Genomic DNA, 21,782 nt, shown 5'->3' with positions numbered 1-21,782 from the left:
GCCCTGGTGTGGGAACCAAATAAGGAGTGAGCAGCCAGGGCGTGCAAGGGTAACCACTGTCTCCTGTGAAAATATAAAAAACAACATCAGGACCATTGTGTAGCAAGCTTTGCATTGGTTTCAACAGAAGATGTCAACTTACCCAGAAGCCACGCATCACCAGCTTGTAGGTTGTTTAATTTGTGCCAAATCCCTGATTGCCGGATGACGAAGGAATCATGTGCACTGCCTGGGAATTTGGCAATCAGGGACAGGATCTGGAGGGAGGCATCACATACCACAATTACATTCATCGAGTGAAAGTGCTTTCGGTTCCTAAATATAGCCTCCAGCCTTGCTGGAGGCTGAAGTGGTATGTGAGTGCCATCCACAACCTCTATGATGTGTGGGAAGCCAGCAATTTGGTAAAAATTAGCCTTCACCACATTAAGGGAACCCATATCCAATGGCATTTTAATAAAATGATGGAGGTGTTTAAAAAGTGCCTCCATCACTGCCCTCAGGATCCTTGAAATGGAGGATTGGGATATTCCTGCCACTATTCCCACGGTGGTTTGAAAGGATCCTGAGGCACAAAAATGTAACACCAACGTTAATTGCGTAAGTGGTGGTATTGCTGTAGGACTGTCAATTTGCCGTTCCAGATCACTCTCTATTAAAGAGAGTGTCTATGATGATTTGTGGCGGAAGACGGTATCGCCTTAACACCTCATCATCTGGCATTCCAAAAAGGGTGACACATGTTCTATATATCTGGGGCCTTGCACGCCTACGAGGCCTATGCCTGGGACGAAGCTGAGGTTGGTCGGGTTCTGGAACCATAGCCAATATAATACGACCAACATCAACCTGAAATGTTAAGCCAGGTAGTTATTGTTTTAGACAAATGTGTTAAGAAAAATATACTTATCTTTTCAAAGAAAACCAAAGATTCTTACAGGCCTGGGTCGTGTCATGTGAAAAGCAACCCTACATTTCAAAAGTAGAAAATATTTTTAGGATTAATTTAATAAACTAGGAATTAAGCCAAATATAGTTGTCGAAAATTTAGAGAAGGGAGCACACATTAGTTCGCAAAATAGTACGCTCCATTTAGAGTTAAGACATGATTTTACACAGAAAAACACACACATTAGTTCGCAAAATAGTACGCTCCAGTTAGAGTTAAGCCATGATTTTACACTGAAAAAAACACACAGTTCGCAAAATAGTACGCTCCATTTAGAGTTAAGACATGATTTTACACTGAAAAAAAACACACATTAGTTCGCAAAATAGTACGCTCCATTTAGAGTTAAGACATGATTTTACACAGAAAAAACACACATTACTTAGCAAAACATATGCTAAGACCAACACATCAAATTTGTTAATTCATAAAACCAAATACACTTACCAAAAACAGACAAATATCCCAAAGTTAGAAAAGGTCACTTGGTCACTGCCAAAATAACTGTAAAAAAAAATAAAAAAATAAAATAAAAAAAAATGTTAACAATTTAATAATAAATTTTTAGGGGAATTTTTGAAATACTTACTCAAAAATATAAATAAAAATAGCAAAAAAACCCGCAAAAATGCTAACGTAAACAAAGTAATAATTATAAAAAACTTCTCAAAAATACAAACTACTCCTTCAAGAAACCACAAACCACGAACAAACCACTACACCAAAAAATCTCCAACAATCCAAAAATGCCACCTCGGATGGAGTCACACCAAGCCATAAATAGGCTTTATTTTCCCGCTCAAATTAAGGACGGACAATAGGAGCGCACAAGGAATGATGCGGCCGAATAATGCTGACGCATGTATAAAAACATCACTGAAGGCCAAAATCGGTCTGCTACATTGAGAAAAGACAATGAGTACAGAGCAGCAAAGTACTAGCCAAGAGGCGCCATGTAATTATTTTAAAAATTATGTGAAAATGCTTATGTTTAACATTACATTTTGAAACATTTAACTTTTAAAATTTTTCAACCATTTAAAAAAAAGGTGTGGAGGATGCCATGGAAGAGGCTGCTGGGCCTAGTAGGCAAACTAGGGCCAAAAAAAAAGACAGCCACAATTCACAAGGAAGGAGATGGAGGTTTTGGTGCAAATGTGCAACGACAACCTGGCACAGGCACCAAGGAATATGGGTGCAACCCAGAGATGGAAACTGTGGGACGACATAGCCAGTGCTGTCAATGGGGTGGGTGAGTTTGAACGTTCAACCTGGGAGGTCAAACGCCGGTACGTAAAAACTACATTTGAATGAAAAATGGTTACAGGTCCAAATACTGCAGTAATAATGCCAACTTTTTACCCAACAGATGGAGCGACTTCAAATATCGGCTTAAACAAAAAATGGCTGATAGGGCTAGGCATGCAGGGGGAACAGGTGGGGGTCCCACCCCTGTCTCACTTGAGCTCACGGATTTGTAGAAGCTGGCCCAGGGGTGTGTGCAGGACAAGGAGGTGTTTGGCGTGTCAAACATGGATACCGACACAGAGCCGTAACTAGACGTTTTGGTGCCCTGTGCCAGAAAGAGCATTGGCACCCCCCTCATTTTTCAAAGGGACATAATGCACCCAAAAAAGGGCCATGGCTTCATGAGGAAGGGCCAGGGAAGAGATAGGAGAGGCCAGGAGATGCTGGGGATGAAATAAGAGGAATCTACAAGCAAGAATGATAATAAACAGAAATTTGACAGGCCCAAACAGCGCCCCCCTGACCTGTGGTGCCCTGTGCGATGGCACTGGCCGCTTTACCCTAGCTACGGCCCTGTACCGACATGCCAGACTTTGCGGCTCCTCATGTTGCCCCAGGTAAATGTTGTAATGTTAACAACTCAGAAATGTGTTTTGAAAAAATATCTCGTTTTGAATTTGAAACTTTTCTCTTTTTTCTCACAGAGACACAGGTGGATGAGTCTGCTCCAGAGGTGAGCTTTGGCCGCAGAATTTCTTCTGGCTCTGCAGGGGAGGAAGCAGTAGATCCGGCTGGGGACCCTGTGGCAGACAGTCCAGGGCATTCCCCCTCGCAGGCAGTGGCCCTCCTCACTGATCTCAATGTTAAAACGGATCAGCACACCGAGATTCTGCTGAGGATGGACGCCAATCTGCTACATGTGGCGGACGCCCTGGAGCAAAATACTGCGGCCAACGTGAGAATTGCAAATGCCCTGACGGAAAATACTGGGGCAAACGTAAGAATTGCAAATGCCCTGGAGCAGCTCGTTCGCCAGCACATGTTGGAGCCGGCCTCCCTTCCTGCCGGAACATCAGGACCCTCCACCTCTGGCACAACAACACCCATCCCTCCAAATGTGCCTAGCCCTATGCCTAGTCCAGAGGCAACAACATCTGCCTCTGGCCAGGCCAGCAGAAGGAGCTCCCGGGTCCGTTCCGGCTCCCTCCAAACCCCGGCCAAAAGGCCTAAAAGGTGATGACAGCACTGGCTAATTACCCCACAATCCATCTCTGTGTTTGCCCCATATTCCTTCATGACAACAACCTCCCTCTCCTTTCTTGTGAATTGTTTTTTTTGGATTTTTTAAAGTTCAAATGCCACTTATTTTGTGTGTGTGTGGGCCAAATAATTTTTAAGTTTTTTTTCCTTATTAAAATATATGTTTATGGCAAAAAAAAAAAAAAAATGGACACAAACATTTAATAAAATTATGATAAAAATCTGCAAAATTCTATCGATGATTTATTCCAAAACGGGATAAAAGGTAATCCCTCAAACAAACTTAGAAACAATACAACGGAAATAGAAACATTTCATTTTGTAAAACAAAACAAGGGTTAAAAACAATTTATGAGTTTGAATTAACACTTAGCAAAAAAACAAAAGACGATTGGTTTCTTGTCCTCCAAAAAAAAAGCAAATAAAAAAACATGCATACAATATTGTTTCCCTAAAAAATAAACACTTACAAATATTTTAAAAGCCCCAAAATAAAAAATATTTGTTAGCTAATTGATTGTATGACCCAGAAATTAGCAGCTGAGTAGTTCACCTGCGTTCGGATTTTAGCTGCTAAAAAAGGTCTATTTCCTAAACACCTTACAAGCAGATTTGCAATTAAAAGATGATTATTTTTGTGGCCTCAATTGATAAATCGCTACACCATTGATGAGCCCAGGGAAGTACAAAGAGACCATAGTCATTGTGGTAGACTATACCAGACCACAAGCTGAGCGAGCAGTCTTAATGGAAATTGGATGAGACAGTGACATATCACTTGTTCCGTTCACATTTGGCGCTCGCATAAGATAATTTATGGATGCCCAAAAAACGCCTCGACACGCCTGCGTTTTTCCATCTCCACCCCCGTCACCACCCCAAAACGGACAATTCTGTCAATCACATTTGACATGTCACTTCCTGTTCGTTGTGTCTACGATTGACTGAAAAATGCCCGCAATCAGACGTACGCACATGCGCACTGTTACACCGACGCATGCGTGGTTGTACAACATCGACTGACTACGAACGAGCAGCCGCTTATGAGCGGCTCTGAATCAGGCCCAGAGAGCACAAACTAGAAATGGAACAGATGATTAGGCAGGTCATACTACAGTATGGCCGGACCTTGTTACAGTAGATTACAAAAGAAACATGCAATTACATTAGGGAGGGGTGGAACTATTTAGTAGCGAAATAGACAACAAAAGGCAAGAGAACTGTGTATTAGGTATCTGGGATACCTTTTAGGAGTGACAGATTCAATTTGTCAGCAACAGAGGCTATTGGGGTAGGAGGTTTTACCAGGCTGGCACTAAGTTACTCGGCACTTCACACCATCCTGTTCTACACTCCCACTGCCCTACCCCTCCACTACCATTTAATGCACACATCCACATGCAGACTAGGGAAAGACAGTACAATTACGATATCGTACCATTGTTCCCCATCCCCTGCAGTGCCTACACTGAACGATTAGTCGTAGGCACCCTCTATCATCCCCGAACATGGCCTATCTGTTATTATCAGCAGAAAGACTGGCATGTTCGGGCGATGATTGATGTTGGAAATGACCAGCAGGAGCGAGCATCGCTGTTCGTTTCCAACATTATAGCGATTGCACGATTACGATGTCGTAATCGTTCAATCGCTCATTAATATCGCCTAGTGGATGTGCGCCTTTAGTCCCCCTGAATTTTATACTAATAACTCCAGGGTTTGGCATACGTAAACTAGCCAATGCGATCGGGTAAGGGTACGCAGACCACACGCAGTGTGTATGCAGACTCTTCCGATATTGATTGACAGGAAGTGCCATTTGTGGGTGGTGACGGGGGGTGGTCAGGCGAATGCAGGCGTGCCTGTGCGTTGACATCGATGTTACCGATGTCTTGCGGACTGCTCAGGCTTTAAGTAAAGGGAAGTGGGCGGCATTGTGTAGTGCTGGGTGTCTGCATCTTATGCTGCAGTTGCCGTGCGCATGCATTGATACACGCAGCGGCCGAAAGCGTGCGTTCTCTCCTTTACATTTCTTGCTGAATCAGGACCTAAGTGTCTTGAAAAGTCACATAATCATCTGATACGGAGAGGAACAGATCGTCCATCTCCATATACAAGTCAATCTGGAGAACCAGTCTGAAATAGTTGGAGGATAGAAGGATTGCCATCGTGTCTGAATGACTGTGTCAAATTGTGGGTTTCAGTTGGGCTTTAGACTGGGACCACTGGGCAGGTCTGGTTAGAACTGGAGTGAATGAAGCTAGATGAACGTATGACGCTTCTCCTTATTCAGTTCTACCTGGGTTGACAGAACAGGATGGAGAACAAATCAATCACCAGGCTGAGGAACTGATGTGCTTCCCAGGAATGGTGGTAACACTGGGATGTAGCTAGATGACTGCTGCACAGGATGCCGGTGTTCGAAATCCCGGCGCCAGAATCCTGACCCGTGAGCAAATCACTGGTGCTGGAATTCCGACATCAGTTGAGATGCCGACACTGGAATTCCGAAAAGCCCATATCCCGAATGTGAGTATAGCGGGTTGGGTTAGCTGTTAGCCGCTGGGGGGGCGGAGGTTTAGGCACCACATTGGGGTTTACTGTTAGGTTGCGGGAGGGTGGAGGTTACGGTTACGTTGCAGACAGGGGGGTTAGGTTTAGGCACCACCATGGGGGGGTTAGGGTTAGGCACTAAGGGGAGATGGTTAGGTTTAGGCAGGGTTATTGTGCAGGGTGGGTATACTTGCCAACTCCTCATGATTGTCAGGGAAACCCCCTGAAATAGTAGCAATCTCCCTGACTCCCTGAAGAGTCTAGCTACCTCCCTGATTGCACCTTACCCCCATTATGAAGGTGTTATATATAAAAATACAGATATTTACATTCAAATGGGATCATTAGTATAATTTCCCTGCATTGGTTATAAGGCACAATGATCCATATGGCTACATGTATTTTCTGAAAAGTATCAGTGTGTTTTCATCCACAAGTAGATCTTACTGACTGCTTTGGGGCTCATTTACATTTGGATGTAAGTCAGTATTATGACAAGCCTCTCAGATGTAGCCGTACATGCCCACTTTACTGCCGCTCTCATAGGTGCTGCTTCCACAATCTCAATGGTTCTTTGGCGCTCCCCCCTACTAAAAGACTAAAATATGGACTCTAGATAGATCAGAAAAATGATTCAACTTTATTTCAGACTGTAATAAAACTGTAATCACATAAGAGTATAAGACACTTTCCAAAGCAGCGATATAGTAAATAAAAGGACAAATTATACGCTTATGTGATTGGATCCTCTTGTTTACATGCACATTGGGAGGTCTTTTATATGGTTATACCATTGTACCATCTAAAGATTTTATCATTATCTACGATTGGAATATATGTCTTTTAGTTTATTACAGTTTTATGAATTATCCACGTCTGTGAAATAAAGTTGAATCATTTTTCTGATCTATCTAGAGTAGGGATGTGCAGGCTCGGATAGGTTCGAGTTTGCACGCCGAGTTCGGATTTTTCCCTCCAAAAAAACGGAACTCAGAAAGAGGCTAAACGTCAACCCATCCGAGCCTGCACATCCCTAATCTAGAGTCCATATTTTAGTCTATTAGTAGGGGGGGAGCGCCAATGAACCATTCATTCAGTGTTGTTGTGTAGTTATATACCTCAGGTGAAGAGATTTCGATTGGCTCTAGGCTGCTATAAAAAAAATCTCTTTACCCCTAGGAGCACCTTCCTCACTTATCCACATAACTATTTTAATTGCTCTCACAATCTGCCTGAAAAGCTTTCTCAAAAGTAGGCAAGCATGGGGGTGGCGAGTGTTAGGGTTAGGATGCAGGAAGGGAGGGTTAGGGGGTGAAGGTTAGCATAACTGCCGGGATTCTGAGCATCGGGATGCCATGTTTGTATTTTGACAGCAGGCATCCCAACTGCCGGTCTCCCATACCCAACCCCTAACACTAACTGAAGCCTAGAACACAAATATATGAAAAGTGTTTAATAGGAGGTGTGTCAGGAACACAGAGGTATAAGAGGTGCTAGTATAGATGATGTGTCAGAAATACTGAAAATCAGTTCAGTCTATATAGTACACAAAAGGCATACGTGCACTTTGCTGATGATGCCTGTATATAACGCTGTTAGCCTGCAGGCTAAGACAGGAACTGCATGTAGGTATAGCAGACTGTAGTTGTTACTGCACACTGGTATATGCAAACTGGCGCTGCACGCTGGTATATGCAGGCTGTAGCTGCACGCTGGTATATACAGGCTGTAGATGCAAGCTGAAATATGCAGGCTGTAGCTGCACGCTGGTATATGCAGGCTGTCAGGGCCGTATCTAGGGTAGTGCGGCCGGTGCCATCGCACAGGGCACCACAGGTCAGGGGGCGCTGTTTGGGCCTGTCAAATTTCTGTTTGTTATCATTCCCGCTTGTAGCTTCCTCTTATTTCATCCCCAGCATCTCCTGGCCTCTCCTATCTCTTACCTGGCCCTTCCCCATGAAGCCATGGTCCTTTTTTGGGTGCATTATGTCCCTTTGAAAAATGAGGGGGGCGCCAATGCTCTTTCTGGCACAGGGCACCAAAAAGTCAAGTTACGGCTCTGCAGGCTGTAACTACAAGCTGAGATGTGCAGGCTGTAGTTGGAACTACACACTGGAATGTACAGGCTCAGGCAGAGAAGCACACTGGAGACAAGCGCTCTCAGCTGGGAGCTGAAGAGCACAGGAGCACTCACAGGAGAAAGAGGAGTCAGAAGGCAGAGCTGCTGATGCTGGAACCAGGAACAAGTAAGATACACGTTGTACTAGCAACCAGTCTGTGCAAGTAAGGGGTTTAAGTAGGGTGATCTGGACAGTCATTGGTTGCACAGGTCATGTGAAAACTAATTCCTCAGGGATCCCTGAGTCAGCTGACCAAAGCAAGATGGCGGCTCCCAAGCCGCACCAACCTCTGGAGAAACGACAACACATACCAATGCTAGTTAGTGTGTGTGACAGACTGCTTTGGCAGCATTATTCAAATGATTCAAAAGGGATCTTTTATAGGGAGCCAGGACAGGTGAAAACAAAGAAAGTACAGTCAGAATGCATTGCCTCACCAAACTTCTCGAGAAAGTTTAATCGCAGCGTCCCAGTAGGGATTGAGTTTGGGACAATCTCACCAAATATGAAGCAGAGAACCAATAGAAGACAAGCATTTTCCTCTCCGTTGTCCAGATATTCTAAGTAAAATGCATTTATTTATTATTTCTTTATTTATTAACAGTTTCTTATATAGCGCAGCATATTCCGTTATGCTGTTTCCGACACCTGCTGTGTTGGAAACACCTACGTGCATTTTACTTGATATCTGGACATTGGTAGCAGCACGAAAGCAGTTTGTACTGAATGTCTACAAAACAGGTGCTCGGGGAACAAGTATGTGCCAGTTTAAAGACTTTATGCCATACATGCCGACTATCTGGTTGCCCCTTCCGGGAGGGAGCAGCCAGATCGGCATTACTGGGGGGCGTGGCCAGAAAACGGGGGCGGGGCCGGCTAGGTGACAAGTTTTTGTGGGCGGAGCCACGCGAGCGCATCATTTTGGCCCCGCCCCCGCTACACACTGCCGATATTACAGGCAGTGTGAAGCAGGGGGCGGTGCCAAAATGACGTGAATTGCGTCACCGCCCCCCTTCGCTGCCGGGGTTTTAGAAGTTGTTGCGGTGGGACAGGAGGGATCCGCGGCAGCCGGGAGACTTTCCTGCCATCCCGGGAGGTCGGGAGCGGCACCCGATTTTCGGGAGGCTCCCGACCAAATCGGGAGGGTAGGCAAGTATGCCTTATGCTAGCCGACAGCTCCAAGCCAAGGTCACGTTCCAAAGCATGGGTAAAACCCACAGTGTTCTTATTTCGTTTTTGGTGTGGACAAAGCAGCTCTGCTAAATTCTGGAGCTAATATAGGCATCTTTCATTACACATTGGCATATAATGTCTGAATACAAAAGGCAATAGAAAAGTCAAATATTCAACATTTTATTTTATCTAATGAATCATTAAAAGAAAAAAATTAGATAACAAAGCTCATTTACGAACTGCAATTTCTTAATTTTTCAATTTTTTTTTCCAAAAATCTGTTTATTATTTTCAAATATAATAAAACAATACAAGATACAATAACATTAAAATGCGTTTTACATTGGAGCAACAAAATCAATTTCAGAACAATGCATTTCCATATAAAATATATCAAAATACAATATATAAAATAGAAATGGAAATAGCAGTGTCAATATACACAACCCAGCAATATCAAATAAAATAAAAATATCAAGGAAAAATCATAAGAAAAAGAAAAATGGAGATGGAATGGAAAAGGGTCAATAAGGGGGAAGAGAGAACTGGGTAATACCAGAGTACACTGAAAAAATAATTTAAAGTGCAAATAGATGGACCTGTATACAGCTATAGCGTTACATGTTGAGCAGTAGCCAATCAAACAATAATAAATCTAAGACAAATTGCAATATAGAAACCAGGAGGTAGTTTCAAATACTTTCAATATAGTAGTTTGCGTAGAGGAGTCGAGTGATTCGATATAAGGACCCCATTTCTTATAAAAAGAGGTTACTCTGGCTTCCAATGCCGGAAATAGGAATCACCTATCATAGTAAAGTGTCTTAAGTAACAATGACTTAACTGTTCCCAGGAAAGGAGGAGTGGAAGTCGTCCAATTAAACAAAATGACTTTTTTGGCTATTGTGACAATAATAATTAACAAGGGCATGAACAATTTTCGCATGCCTCCAGTTGCTATTTAGAAAAGTCAGCACAAAGCAGAGCAGCTGGATCCATTTGGAGGTGAAAATTAATAATTAAATTAATATAGTTCATAACTTTGCCCCAAAACTTTTTGAATCTTAGGACACTGCCAAAAATTTTGATAAAAAGTCGCATTAGGGCGTTTACATTTTAAGCAATCCCCTGACTCCTCCAAAACCATGTGGCTTCTATGATCCTGGGAGATGTAAACACGATGTATCGTTTGAAAATGAACCACCTGGAAAATGAACCTACTGTAGACAAGAGCATTGGAGATATCTCAACACAGAATCATAAAGAAGCCAGAGGGACTCAGAAGAGTCAATGGAAGGTATATCACATCTCCACGCTGCCAGTTTGTTTCCACACTCTAGAAGGCGTATGTTTCACCAATTCCGAGCAGAGATATCTTGTCTTAAATGGGTGCAACACAATAAAAGATAACAGCAAGTGAACAGGATCCGGAGAAGCCGGTTCCAGTAACTGTTGTAGTACAGATCTAGTGTAATGGGTAGCTTGCAAATACATGAAAAACTGTCTGTGTGTGATTTGATAACTATCATGTAGTGCAGTAAACGAGAGAACACCACCACCAAGGTCAAACACATCTTTAATTTTTTAAATACCTTTATCCCTCCATTGCAGAAAAAAATGGTTATCAAGCCCTGGGAGAAAAGGGGGTTACCCCAAAATGATAAAAATTTGGAGGCTGTATAAGGCCTAGACAATTTGGAACAAATATTTTTCCAAGCCAAATATATATATATGTCATAAAAAATAACATTATTAAAAATATGTAGTTTAGTGACAGATAACCTTGGACATTTACCTTTCCATAGGAAGGCAGTAAAAATGTTAGTACAAAATTTTATATCCAAGAGTGAGAGGGAAATAGGAAGCATTTGGATGGGATAAGAAATTTTAGGAAAAGCCACAATTTTAATTTAGGCTAAACGATCCAGAATGGCCAGGGGTAATTATTTCCAGGCCTCCAGCAATTTAACCACCTGTGTCAACACTGGAGAAAAGTTCAGGCAATAAATTGAAGACAGCATAATGGGGATAGTAATTACAAGATACTTAAAATGTGAGGTGGTAATACGAAAATGACTATAGGCAGGATCTCCCAAAGCCTCATTATTGATGCCACCTAAAGGGAGCAACTCAGACTTATGTAAATTAATTCTATAACCCGCAAAATATCCAAAGGCAGACAATTATGCTATAATGGCAGGTATAGAGCTGGCTGGGTTCGAGACAAAAAGTAACATCATCTGCGAAGAGCAAGAGTTTAAGCTCTGACTGTCCAATAAAAACTCCTGTATATTCAACCAATGAGCGTAGGACCACAGCTAGCGGTTCTAGCACTACGGCAAATAATAAAGAGGACATAGGACACCCCTGACATGTACCTCGGCAAATCTGAAATGGAGAGGACAAATAATCATTACTGGAAACGTGGGTGGACGTAGAGGAATACAACGCCTGAAGGAGAGAGACAAAGTAGGGAGAAAAAACAAATTTAAGCAGTGTCGTACAGTATATAGGTGATCTTAGGTGACCAGGTCAAAAGCCTTTTCAGCATCCATAGAAATAACCTGTGGAGAAGGGACAGAAGATAGGGCAGACGACTGTATCACCAAGATTACCTTTCTTATATTAACAGTGGAGCGTCTACCCCATAAAAACCAGCTTGATCTGGTGCTATAATGGAAGGTAATATCAGCTTTAGACATTCTGAAATAATTTTCATAAATAATTTGGAATCTACATCTAAGAGTGAAATAGCACGATATGAGGCCGGTAATTCTGGATCACAATCCGGTTTTGGTAACACCTTAATCACAGCAGAATTAAAGTATTGGGGGACAATATAATCAGATAAAATGGAATTAAAGAAAGATGTTAATGGTGGGCAGATATCTTTGCTGCGAATTTTAAAAAAATTCCCCAGAAAAACCATCTGGGCCCAGAGCCTTCAAAAGCTTACATTTTTTTTTAACAGCGTTAGCAACCTCCTCAGGCGTTATAGGTGTCATGACAGAGGCAGCATTATCAGAGGACAGCAAGGGCAGAGTATTTGTATCCCAATAAGCGTCTTTCTGACATATACAGTATCTATAGAGGGGCAAGAGTATGTCTGCATAAAATGTTCTTAGCAAGTTGGCGATGTCCTGACCCTTATGGACCTTACAACCATCAGGGGAGCGGAGGGCTGAAATAGAAGAGGGAACAGTATGACCCTGTAATAAGTCAGACAAAAGCCTGCCAGCCTTATTACCATGTTTACAGAATTTACATTGTTTACAAAAAGTGTGACGAGAAGCGAGCTGATCTAGTATACCATCAAAGTGAGCCTTGGATTTCTGATATCTCTCACGAGTAAAAGGGGAAGGCTGGAATTTAAAGTCTTGGAAGGAAGTTGTGAAATCTGTTTGAGCTTGTACATATACTGTAATTGAGCACAGTCCTTCTTATGTTTGGCGACATAGGCAAAGATTTCTCCCCTAAGTACAGATTTAGCTGTCTGCCAGTATAATGAGGGAGAGGTCACATGTGCTTCATTGTTCTGGACATACGCCACTTTGCCTCCAGCATATTTCTAGATTTAATAGCGTTCGCCAAATAATTTGGGAATCTCCAGGGCCTGTAAGAACCACTGTCAGTCACCGGGATAAGGGAAATCCAAATCATGGCATGGTCGGATAAACTAATGGGTTCAATGTTAGAATCATCAATCCTAGATAGCATTCACTTCCCTGCGTGCTCTGTGTGGCCAGTTTATGATATATATATATATATATATATATATATATGTATATATATATATATTGTGACACAGTTAGGTTAGGGGGTCCCTCTCCTGGGTAGAGGACTCCTTCCTTTCACACACAGCAGCTGGGAAACAGTACGCCAGACTGGATGCAAGTACAAGCTGGTCGGCGCCAGTCTTTATTGTGCAATGTCAGAAATAACACAAAGAAAACATAAACGTAAATCCTAGCCCTGTCGGGGCACTAACTTCACAGGTAGTTCCCTCACTACCAGAACCTGGCAGGGCCTAATGCCCTCACCAGCAACAAAAGCACAGCACAGTACTCACAGATAGGTTTTCCAAGTGTCTCTGAGCAAATTCCCTGTCTGCTCTCCCAGGTGAGACAATCAGCCCTAAACAAACTAGGCTTATATTGGCCACTCTCAGGTGGAAAACTAACAATCCTGTTACCAGGCTGCGAGAACCAAAACCTGGAGTGGCCGTGGGTGGAGCCCTCCCTCTCCTCTCACCCACAACCCCCAGGTCCCAAACCGGCTTTTCAAAAAGCCGAAACTCAAGCCTGCTACACTGCAGACTTTCTCCTGGGGGTTTAAAACACATAATGACAGGAATCTGGGACAAATGTACCTACCACAGACCACTTTACCAGTGATCCTATCACAATATATATATATGATATATGGGTCGGCTGTCATGAAACATGTAAGGACTATTTGGGGAACCCCAGTTGAAAATCTCTGCAGTATGGTTTATCCAACACCATTTTATTAAAAAAAGAAACTAAATAAACACATTAAAAATTGTTTCACAATTCCTTTGTGCGCAAAAAGTTACTCAGTTCCTTATTTAAAATAGATAATTCCTTTGATGTGGAGATTTAGATGCAGTGCAGATCCTCCTGAATTCAGCTTCCCAGAAGGCATAAGCAGTGAGTGTACACTTGTGAGTAAACACTTTATAAAAGTTCAAAAACATGTACATCTAGGGGGATGCAGTCAGGAAGCAGACGGTCGGAAAATGCCGACCGCCGGCTTCCCGACTGTCTAATCCCATCAGGGGTCTAATGACAGGCTTCGAGATCCAGACGCCTGTCATTTTTCCTACGCCGGGAGCCCGACACCCGGATCGAAGGTAAGCCGGGCACGGACAGCTGCAGGGGAGAGGGTTAGGGGCTCCCGGGGGTAACTTAGGGTTAGGCACCCCCCCGGAGGTTTAGGCTAGGGAAAGGGGGGGTTAGGCACCCCCTCAGGAGACTTAGGTTTAGGCTGCGGGGAAGGGGGAGTTAGGTTTAGGCACTTACAGGGGGGGTTAGGCACTTGGGGGGAGGTTAGAATTAGGCACCCCTAAGGGAGGAATTGGGAGTTAGGGGGGGGGTAGGTTAGTGATAGTAGAAATACTTTCCTGTCGGGATCTTCACTGCCGGTCTTCCAGCATCAGGATGCATCCGGCGGTATTTCATACCGATCCCCATCTAGGTGAGGTAATGCTTTTCTCACATTTCAGCAGCAACCACAGCGTCCTGTCTGCGGTTAAATGTTCAGTCTCACAGAAACACTCCATGACATGAATACATCCTACATTGGTGGCCACGCCCAACATGTTTCTTCACCCTAATTGGACTTTATCAAGGGGTGAAACCTTTTATTTTTTTTAACCATAAACTATTAAGTCATCCTAAACAGTGGGTGTGGTTAGTGTTGGAATATCAACATTATTTTGGCTCTTGCATATACAGTATACCTTAATTTGAATGTTATAAATGAATTAAAAATTGGATGGAAATGCATAAAGACAGGTAAGCTGCCAGAGCAGGTTTGAGTGTGCAATGTTCTTGTTTGGGAATGTCTCTCCCCTAGGATATAATAAATTACTTAGTACTGATCTCTTTTGGTGGGATGATGCCGTCTCTAGCATGTCTTTTCTGGCCATGAGTTCTCAATTTTTTTTTCAAAAATGTTTTTATCACGACAAAGGAGTATCGAGGGATACAAACAGCAGCAGTTACATTTTACAGGAATGACTAAAAGCAGGCATAGAACCATGAAAACACAGTAAAAGTATTGATGACAGTCATATAATGAAACTATACGTCAACATACATATAATGAAAATAAGGGTTTACAATAAGAACAATGATAAATAATTGCAAAAAAGTGGAGTACATTGATAAGGAGAGTAATATTATATTGATATATAGTTGATATTGAAAAGGCAATATGGTAACCAAAGGAAGTAAAAAGAGAAGATAGAAAGGGGGGAAAGACTTTCCTAAACTGAAAAATATTTTTTTTGTTTTTGTTTCTTATGGAGGGAAGATTCAACCCAATCCACTCTGAAAACATAAAATCATTTCTCAAGATATAAAGAGAGGGAGGGGGTAGATTGGATCCATTACTGGAGAATATATTTTTTATCAACAGCCAAAATGATTAGTAGCTGTTTTTTACAGCCTGGAGATATTTTTGTAGTTACTGAGAGATGTCCCAAGACCATAAATTCCAGGGTTAAGGGAAGATAATTGACCAAATCAGCTGAAGAGTTAACAAGGCCGATAAGGTGACAACGGTTCAGGCATAAGTAATCTCTATAAAACAGCCTATAGAACATCTCCCTATAACTGGTGGCTGTAATTGTTCACAGGGAAGATTGAAAAGTATGTAAGATAGTAGCTTCACTAAGATCGGGAAATGTGTCTGCCATTTGGTAATACCTGTGGAGTAATTTCCTGCATAGTAAGGAATACTCCAAATACAGTAAAAATAAAATATAGCTTTAGAAAAATATTCAGCAGACAGGAAGGCAGCACCCAATTCATTGTCCCAACTGATGGGAGAGAGAAAGGATATTACTTTGCTGACATAGTGCTGAGCCTGTAAAAAGGCTAAGTCACAAGTCCAAAGAAAATCATAACGGAGTTGTGCCTGAGCAAAGGGCGTTTCAATATAGCATTGGAGAATAATGTCTGACCATTAATAGACCCTGCAGTTCCCAAAATCAGAATGTGGAGCAGAGCCATTTTGGAAATTGTTCTTACCCAACAGAAAGAGATGCAGGGAGTAGGAGGTATGAAGCATATGTTTGTTACGAATAGTGGGCCGGATTCAAAGAAGTACGTTCATCCGTTGATAAACGTACATCTCCGATGTTTCCGGCTACGCGCCTGTGCTGGACCCATTCTTCACATGTGCATAACACGGGTCCTGCAATTACGATCGCAGACCCCCCATAGCCTCAGCATTATTGACATGCTGCGTTTGGTGGGCACAGCTGGTCACTGTTCCCAGAAACGGAGCGTGTCATCCCCGTTTTCCGGGAGAGACGAGGCCAGGGTCAGTGGATGCAGATTCCTGGACTCTTACGTGACCAGCACCCAGTGATGCTTCAGGAAGCTTCAGCTCTCGCAGCCTGACCAAAGGAGCAGCCATTGCGACTTTCTCGCTATCAAGGCTCAATAGTACGTTAGAGGAGCATTTATGGGCAGAAGTCGGAACTGCAATTGTAGAAATTATTCTCAAAACAGAATGCCGTCCATCTGTGAAGCCGAGTTGGAGTAAAGAGCATTGACATCATTCTCCTGCAGTCTTGTGAAAAGGATTTTCCTGATTAAGTTATTGATTTATAATCCTGATTGAGTAATTTAATGTCTAAATAAGGCCAATAAGGAAGGGTCTATATCTGGTTTGGGCAAAAGTATAGTAATTGCTTCATTAAAAAAATATGAGATATGGTAAGACCTTACCTTTGTTATCTCTATTTCTACGAAGTCCATAGGGTTCCACAGGATACCTTGGGGGGTATAGGTGATGACGTCAGGCATCGGGCACCATAGAGTTAAAGCTTTCAGCCTTCCAGGATGCACTAGGGTCTCCCTCCTATACCCCGCCACCGAGCCAAGGCATCTCAGTTACGTACCAAGCCATAGGTAGGAGGAGGAGAAGGAAGAGAGAGAAAAAAGATCTGGACACACACAAGAATCACATTCTCACCAGAGGGAGACGGAAAAACCAGTGACCAGAGCAAAGCCCATCTGCAGTACAGGTGCGACAGGGCGGGAGTCCTGTGGAACCCTATGGACTTCGTAGAAATAGAGATAACAAAGGTAAGGTCTTACCATATCTCATATTTTCTACTTCAGGGTCCATAGGGTATCCACAGGATACCTTGGGGATGTCCCAAAGCAGTATCCTTTAAGGGTGGGGACGCTCCTGTGCTGAAAGGAGAATCCGCCGCCCGAAGGAAGCATCCTGAGAGGCAAAGGTGTCAAACGCGTAATACCTCACAAAGGTATGGACCGAGGAGCATGTGGCAGCCTTGCAGATCTGGACTGCAGAGGCACCACGTCGAGCAGCCCACGAAGGACCCACAGACCTAGTGGAATGAGCCCTCACAGAGGAAGGAACCGGAAGGCCTTCATGAAGATAAGCTTCTGAAATGGCCATACGAATCCAGCCTGCCAAAGTCTGCTTTGAAGCAGGCCAACCCTTTTTACGGAAGCCATAGAGGACAAACAAGGCGTCCGACTTCCTAAACGAAGAAGTGCGGTCAACATAAATCCTCAAGGCCCGCACAACGTCCAAAGTGGCCTCACCCACTGAAAGATCAGGTGAGCCGGCACAACGATTTCCTCGTTGATGTGGAAACTTGAGACAACTTTAGGAAAACCAGGACGAGTGCGCAGCACCGCCCTGTTCCTATGAAAAGTCAGAAAAGGTGGTCTACAGGAGAGAGCCCCTAAGTCAGAAACACGTCTGGCCGAAGCAATGGCCAGAAGGAAAATTGTTTTAGCCGTCAGCCATTTGAGGTCCACTGAGCCCAGTGGTTCAAACGGCGGTCCCTGGAGAGCCCTCAGGACCACAGCTAAATCCCAAGGCGCCACCGGTGGATCAAAAGGTGGCTGAATTCTGAGAACACCTTGCATAAAGGTGCGCACATCAGGGATTGCAGCAATCCTACGATGGAACCAGACGGACAGGGCAGACACCTGCACCTTCAGAGACGCAAGGTGAAGCCCATAGTCCAGTCCCGCCTGCAGGAAGGCTAACACTCTAGACAGACGGAACTCCCGAGGGGCACAATCTCTCGACACCACTGGAAAGACGAATGCCACACTCGATGGTATATCCTTGCAGAGGATGGTTTCCGAGCCCGTAGCATTGTTTGCACTACAGAGCTGGAAAACCCCCTGGACCTTAACATGGCCGTCTCAACAGCCATGCCGTCAAAGACAGCCGAGTCAGGTCCGGGTGAAGACAAGGACCCTGTGACAGGAGGTCCGGTCATAACGGCAACCGCAGAGGAATGTCCACGGACAGTCCCTGGAGGTCTGAGAACCAGTGCCTCCGGGGCCACGCTGGAGCTATCAACAGGAGCGTCCCTCCTTCCTGTTTGAATTTCCGGATTACCCGTGGAAGAAGGGAAACCGGAGGAAACAGATAAGGAAACCGGAACGTCCACTGGACGGACAGAGCATCCACCAGAGACACCTTTTCGTCTCTTGTGCGAGACCCGTACACTGGCAACTTGTTGTTGTGCCGTGACGCCATGAGGTCGATCTCTGGAAGACCCCAACCTGTCCACCAGAAGTTGAAAGACGTCCTGGTGCAGAGACCATTCCCCCGGATGAACGTCCTGGCGACTGAGAAAGTCCGCCTCCCAGTTTAGGACTCCCAGGATGAAGACTGCTGATATGGCCGGAAGATTGTGCTCCGCCCAAACCAGGATCCGGGACACCTCCACGAGAGCCGCCCGACTTCGGGTTCCTCCTTGCCGATTTATGTAGGCCACGGTGGTAGCGTTGTCCGACTGGACCTGCACTGGGTGACCTTGAGGGACCCGATGTGCCTTCTGGAGAGCATTGAAAACCGCTCGGAGTTCCAAGATGTTTATTGGAAGCTCTGTTTCCGCCCGAGTCCACCTGCCCTGGAACAAGTGTGAACCTGTGACTGCTCCCCAGCCCCGAAGACTGGCGTCCGTTGTCAACAGGACCCAATTCGCCACCCAGAACGGACGACCCTTGTTGAGATGGGTCGTCTGCAACCAACAGGTTAGAGACACTCGAACCTCCGGAGTGAGCACCATTGTCTGTGATTTTAGAGTCTGAGGCAGTCCATTCCATTTGGACAGGATCAACTGCTGCAGAGGTCTGGAGTGAAACTGGGCATATTCCACCATGTCGAATACTGAGACCATGGAGCCCAGTAACCTCATCGCCGAGTGTAGAGACACACGGCGACTCTGCTGATAACTGCGCACCCTCGACTGCAAGACCAAGATCTTTTCCCTCGTCACAAAGATCCTTTGCTGTCCGGAGTCCAATAAGGCTCCGAGGTGCAGAATCCTCTGGGATGGGATCAGGGTGGACTTCTGCCAGTTTATCAACCAGCCGTGCTGTTGCAGTACCGCAATGGTCAGGTCCAAATGACGTAGAAGGAGCTCTGGAGATCCTGCCACCAACAGAAGATCGTCCAAGTACGGTAACATGCGGACTCCCTGCAGCTGCAGAGAAGCCGCCATAACCACCATCACCTTGGTGAACACACGTGGTGCTGTCGCCAGCCCAAAAGGTAACGCCCGGAACTGAAAGTGGTCGTTGCGGATTGCAAACCTGAGAAACTGTTGATGGCGTAAAAGAATAGGGACATGCAGGTAAGCGTCCTGTATGTCCAACGACACCATGTAATCCTCAGGTTCCAGCGCCAGAATGATGGACCGTAGGGTCTCCATCCGAAACCTCAGCACCCGCAAAGACTTGTTGAGTGCTTTGAGGTTGAGGATCGGACGATACGACCCATTGGGTTTCTGCACCAAAAACAGATTGGAATAGAAACCCTGGCCCCTCTGGGAGAATGGAACAGGCACTATAACTCCAGCCTGGAGCATAGTGTGCAAGACTTTCCGCAGTTCCACTGCTTTGTTCCGGTCTGATGGAAGACCCGTGGTGAAGAATTGGGACGGGGGCCTGTGCCGAAAGGAGAGGGCATACCCATGAGAAACCACCTCGTGAACCCAAGTGTCTGTCGTGGTAACCGACCAACACTGGGCGAACTGCAGCAGGCGGCCTCCCACTTTGGGATCCCCCAAAGGGAGGCCCGGACCATCAGGCCACAGGCTTGTCATCCGGCTTAGGGGCCGGATGTCTGGTACTCCAGGCCTGTTTCCGGGGCTTGGCCGATTTTTTGGGGCCAGCCTGTCTGGGATAGGACTGAGTCTTAGGCCTACCCTGGAAGGGATGGCAGCAGACGGAAGACATGCCGACTTGGCTCCCGCCAGTGTGGCTATGATTTTGTCCAGATCCGGACCAAATAGGACTTCTCCATTAAACGGCAAAGCTTCCAAGCCCTTCTTGGAATCAGCGTCCGCCTTCCAAGATCGCAACCATAAGGTGCGTCGAGCAGCTACCGCAGCCAAAGAAATCCGAGACGCCAGGGTACTGACATCCAAGGCCGCTTCATTGATATAAGTGGCTGAATCCCGGATATTGCCTATAAACTCGGTCTGTTCAGCCGAACAGTCGGAATCGAGAGAGGCCTCCAAAGTATCAGCCCAGCGCTCCATAGCTCTGGCTACCCAAGAAATGGCCATAGCCGGCCTAGCTGCCCCCCGCAAGGGAATAAACGGACTTTAGGCAGATCTCTACCTTACGGTCCGTAGCATCCTTCAAGGAAGACATGGAGGGCATGGGCAACGTAGCACTACGGACCAGGCGTGTCACATGAGAATCCACCTGTGGAGGTGACTCCCACTTAGAAAAATAATTATCCGTAAACTGATAAGCCACCGCCAAGCGCCTCTGAGGCTGATACCGTTTGCAAGGCTGTTTCCACGCCTCCTCTAAATGGTCCACTAACTGACCCGAAAGAGGAAACACTGTGGCGTCACCCTTAATATCCTTAAAAAAGGCATATTTAGATTTGGACACCGAAGGATCTTCATCCTCAATCACTAAAACTGTGCGGACTGCCCGAATAAGTCCAGGAATATATACCTTGGACCTAGCGTCCACCTCTTTAGTATGGAGAGGTTCCTGGTCAGAAAGATCCAGAATCTCCCCATCATCAGACGTCACATCGTCATCCTCATAAGGAGCAGACAGAGACGCCACCGGCTTATGTGGCCGCAACACAGACTCCCCTTGTAACACGTCCGACAAGTGCTGTACAGAACTTGTCAGCGAATTAACCCATGCAGGCTCCTGAGAGACTTGGGGAGGGGTATTAGGGAGACTGTGGGGTACCATCAACTGTCTCGGGAAAACCTGCATGGGTGACGACACCACTGACTGCTGTGACAATCCCATCTGTGAGAGCGCAGGCTGCGGAGCTAACTGGCCCACCAGGGTTGTAAGTGCTTTGGCGAAACAAGCCCAGGGCGGCTCCTGTACCGGGGCCGTGACAGTAATTGGCCGCGCCAATAAATAACACTGCCGACATAGCCCCTCCGCGCTACCCTCCCCCTCCGCTATTGGTACCTTACATGTAGTACACCGAAGCTGGAGAGGAAAGTCACTTTCAGACATGATGGTAAGTATGTGACTCCTCACACTAATACTTTTAGTATAGCGTGAGACCACCCTGCAATCACCGCACCACAAGGGCTTTAGCAGAAAAAGATCAGGGACAGTGAAAAGGCTGACAGTAGAAATGAAAGTACAGGCAGCAGCGCTAGCAGAAGTCACATACAATGGAAAGAAAATGAATTCCTGCACTAGGCTTCCAGCAGCGCTCACCATGCGTTCAGA

The sequence above is a fragment of the Taudactylus pleione genome, unplaced genomic scaffold (genome assembly GCF_031769625.1).
Source record: "Taudactylus pleione unplaced genomic scaffold, aTauple2 ptg000201l, whole genome shotgun sequence".
NCBI lineage: Eukaryota > Metazoa > Chordata > Amphibia > Anura > Myobatrachidae > Taudactylus > Taudactylus pleione.
The sequence above is the reverse complement of the archived record's forward strand: the minus strand, read 5'-3'. Positions refer to the sequence as shown.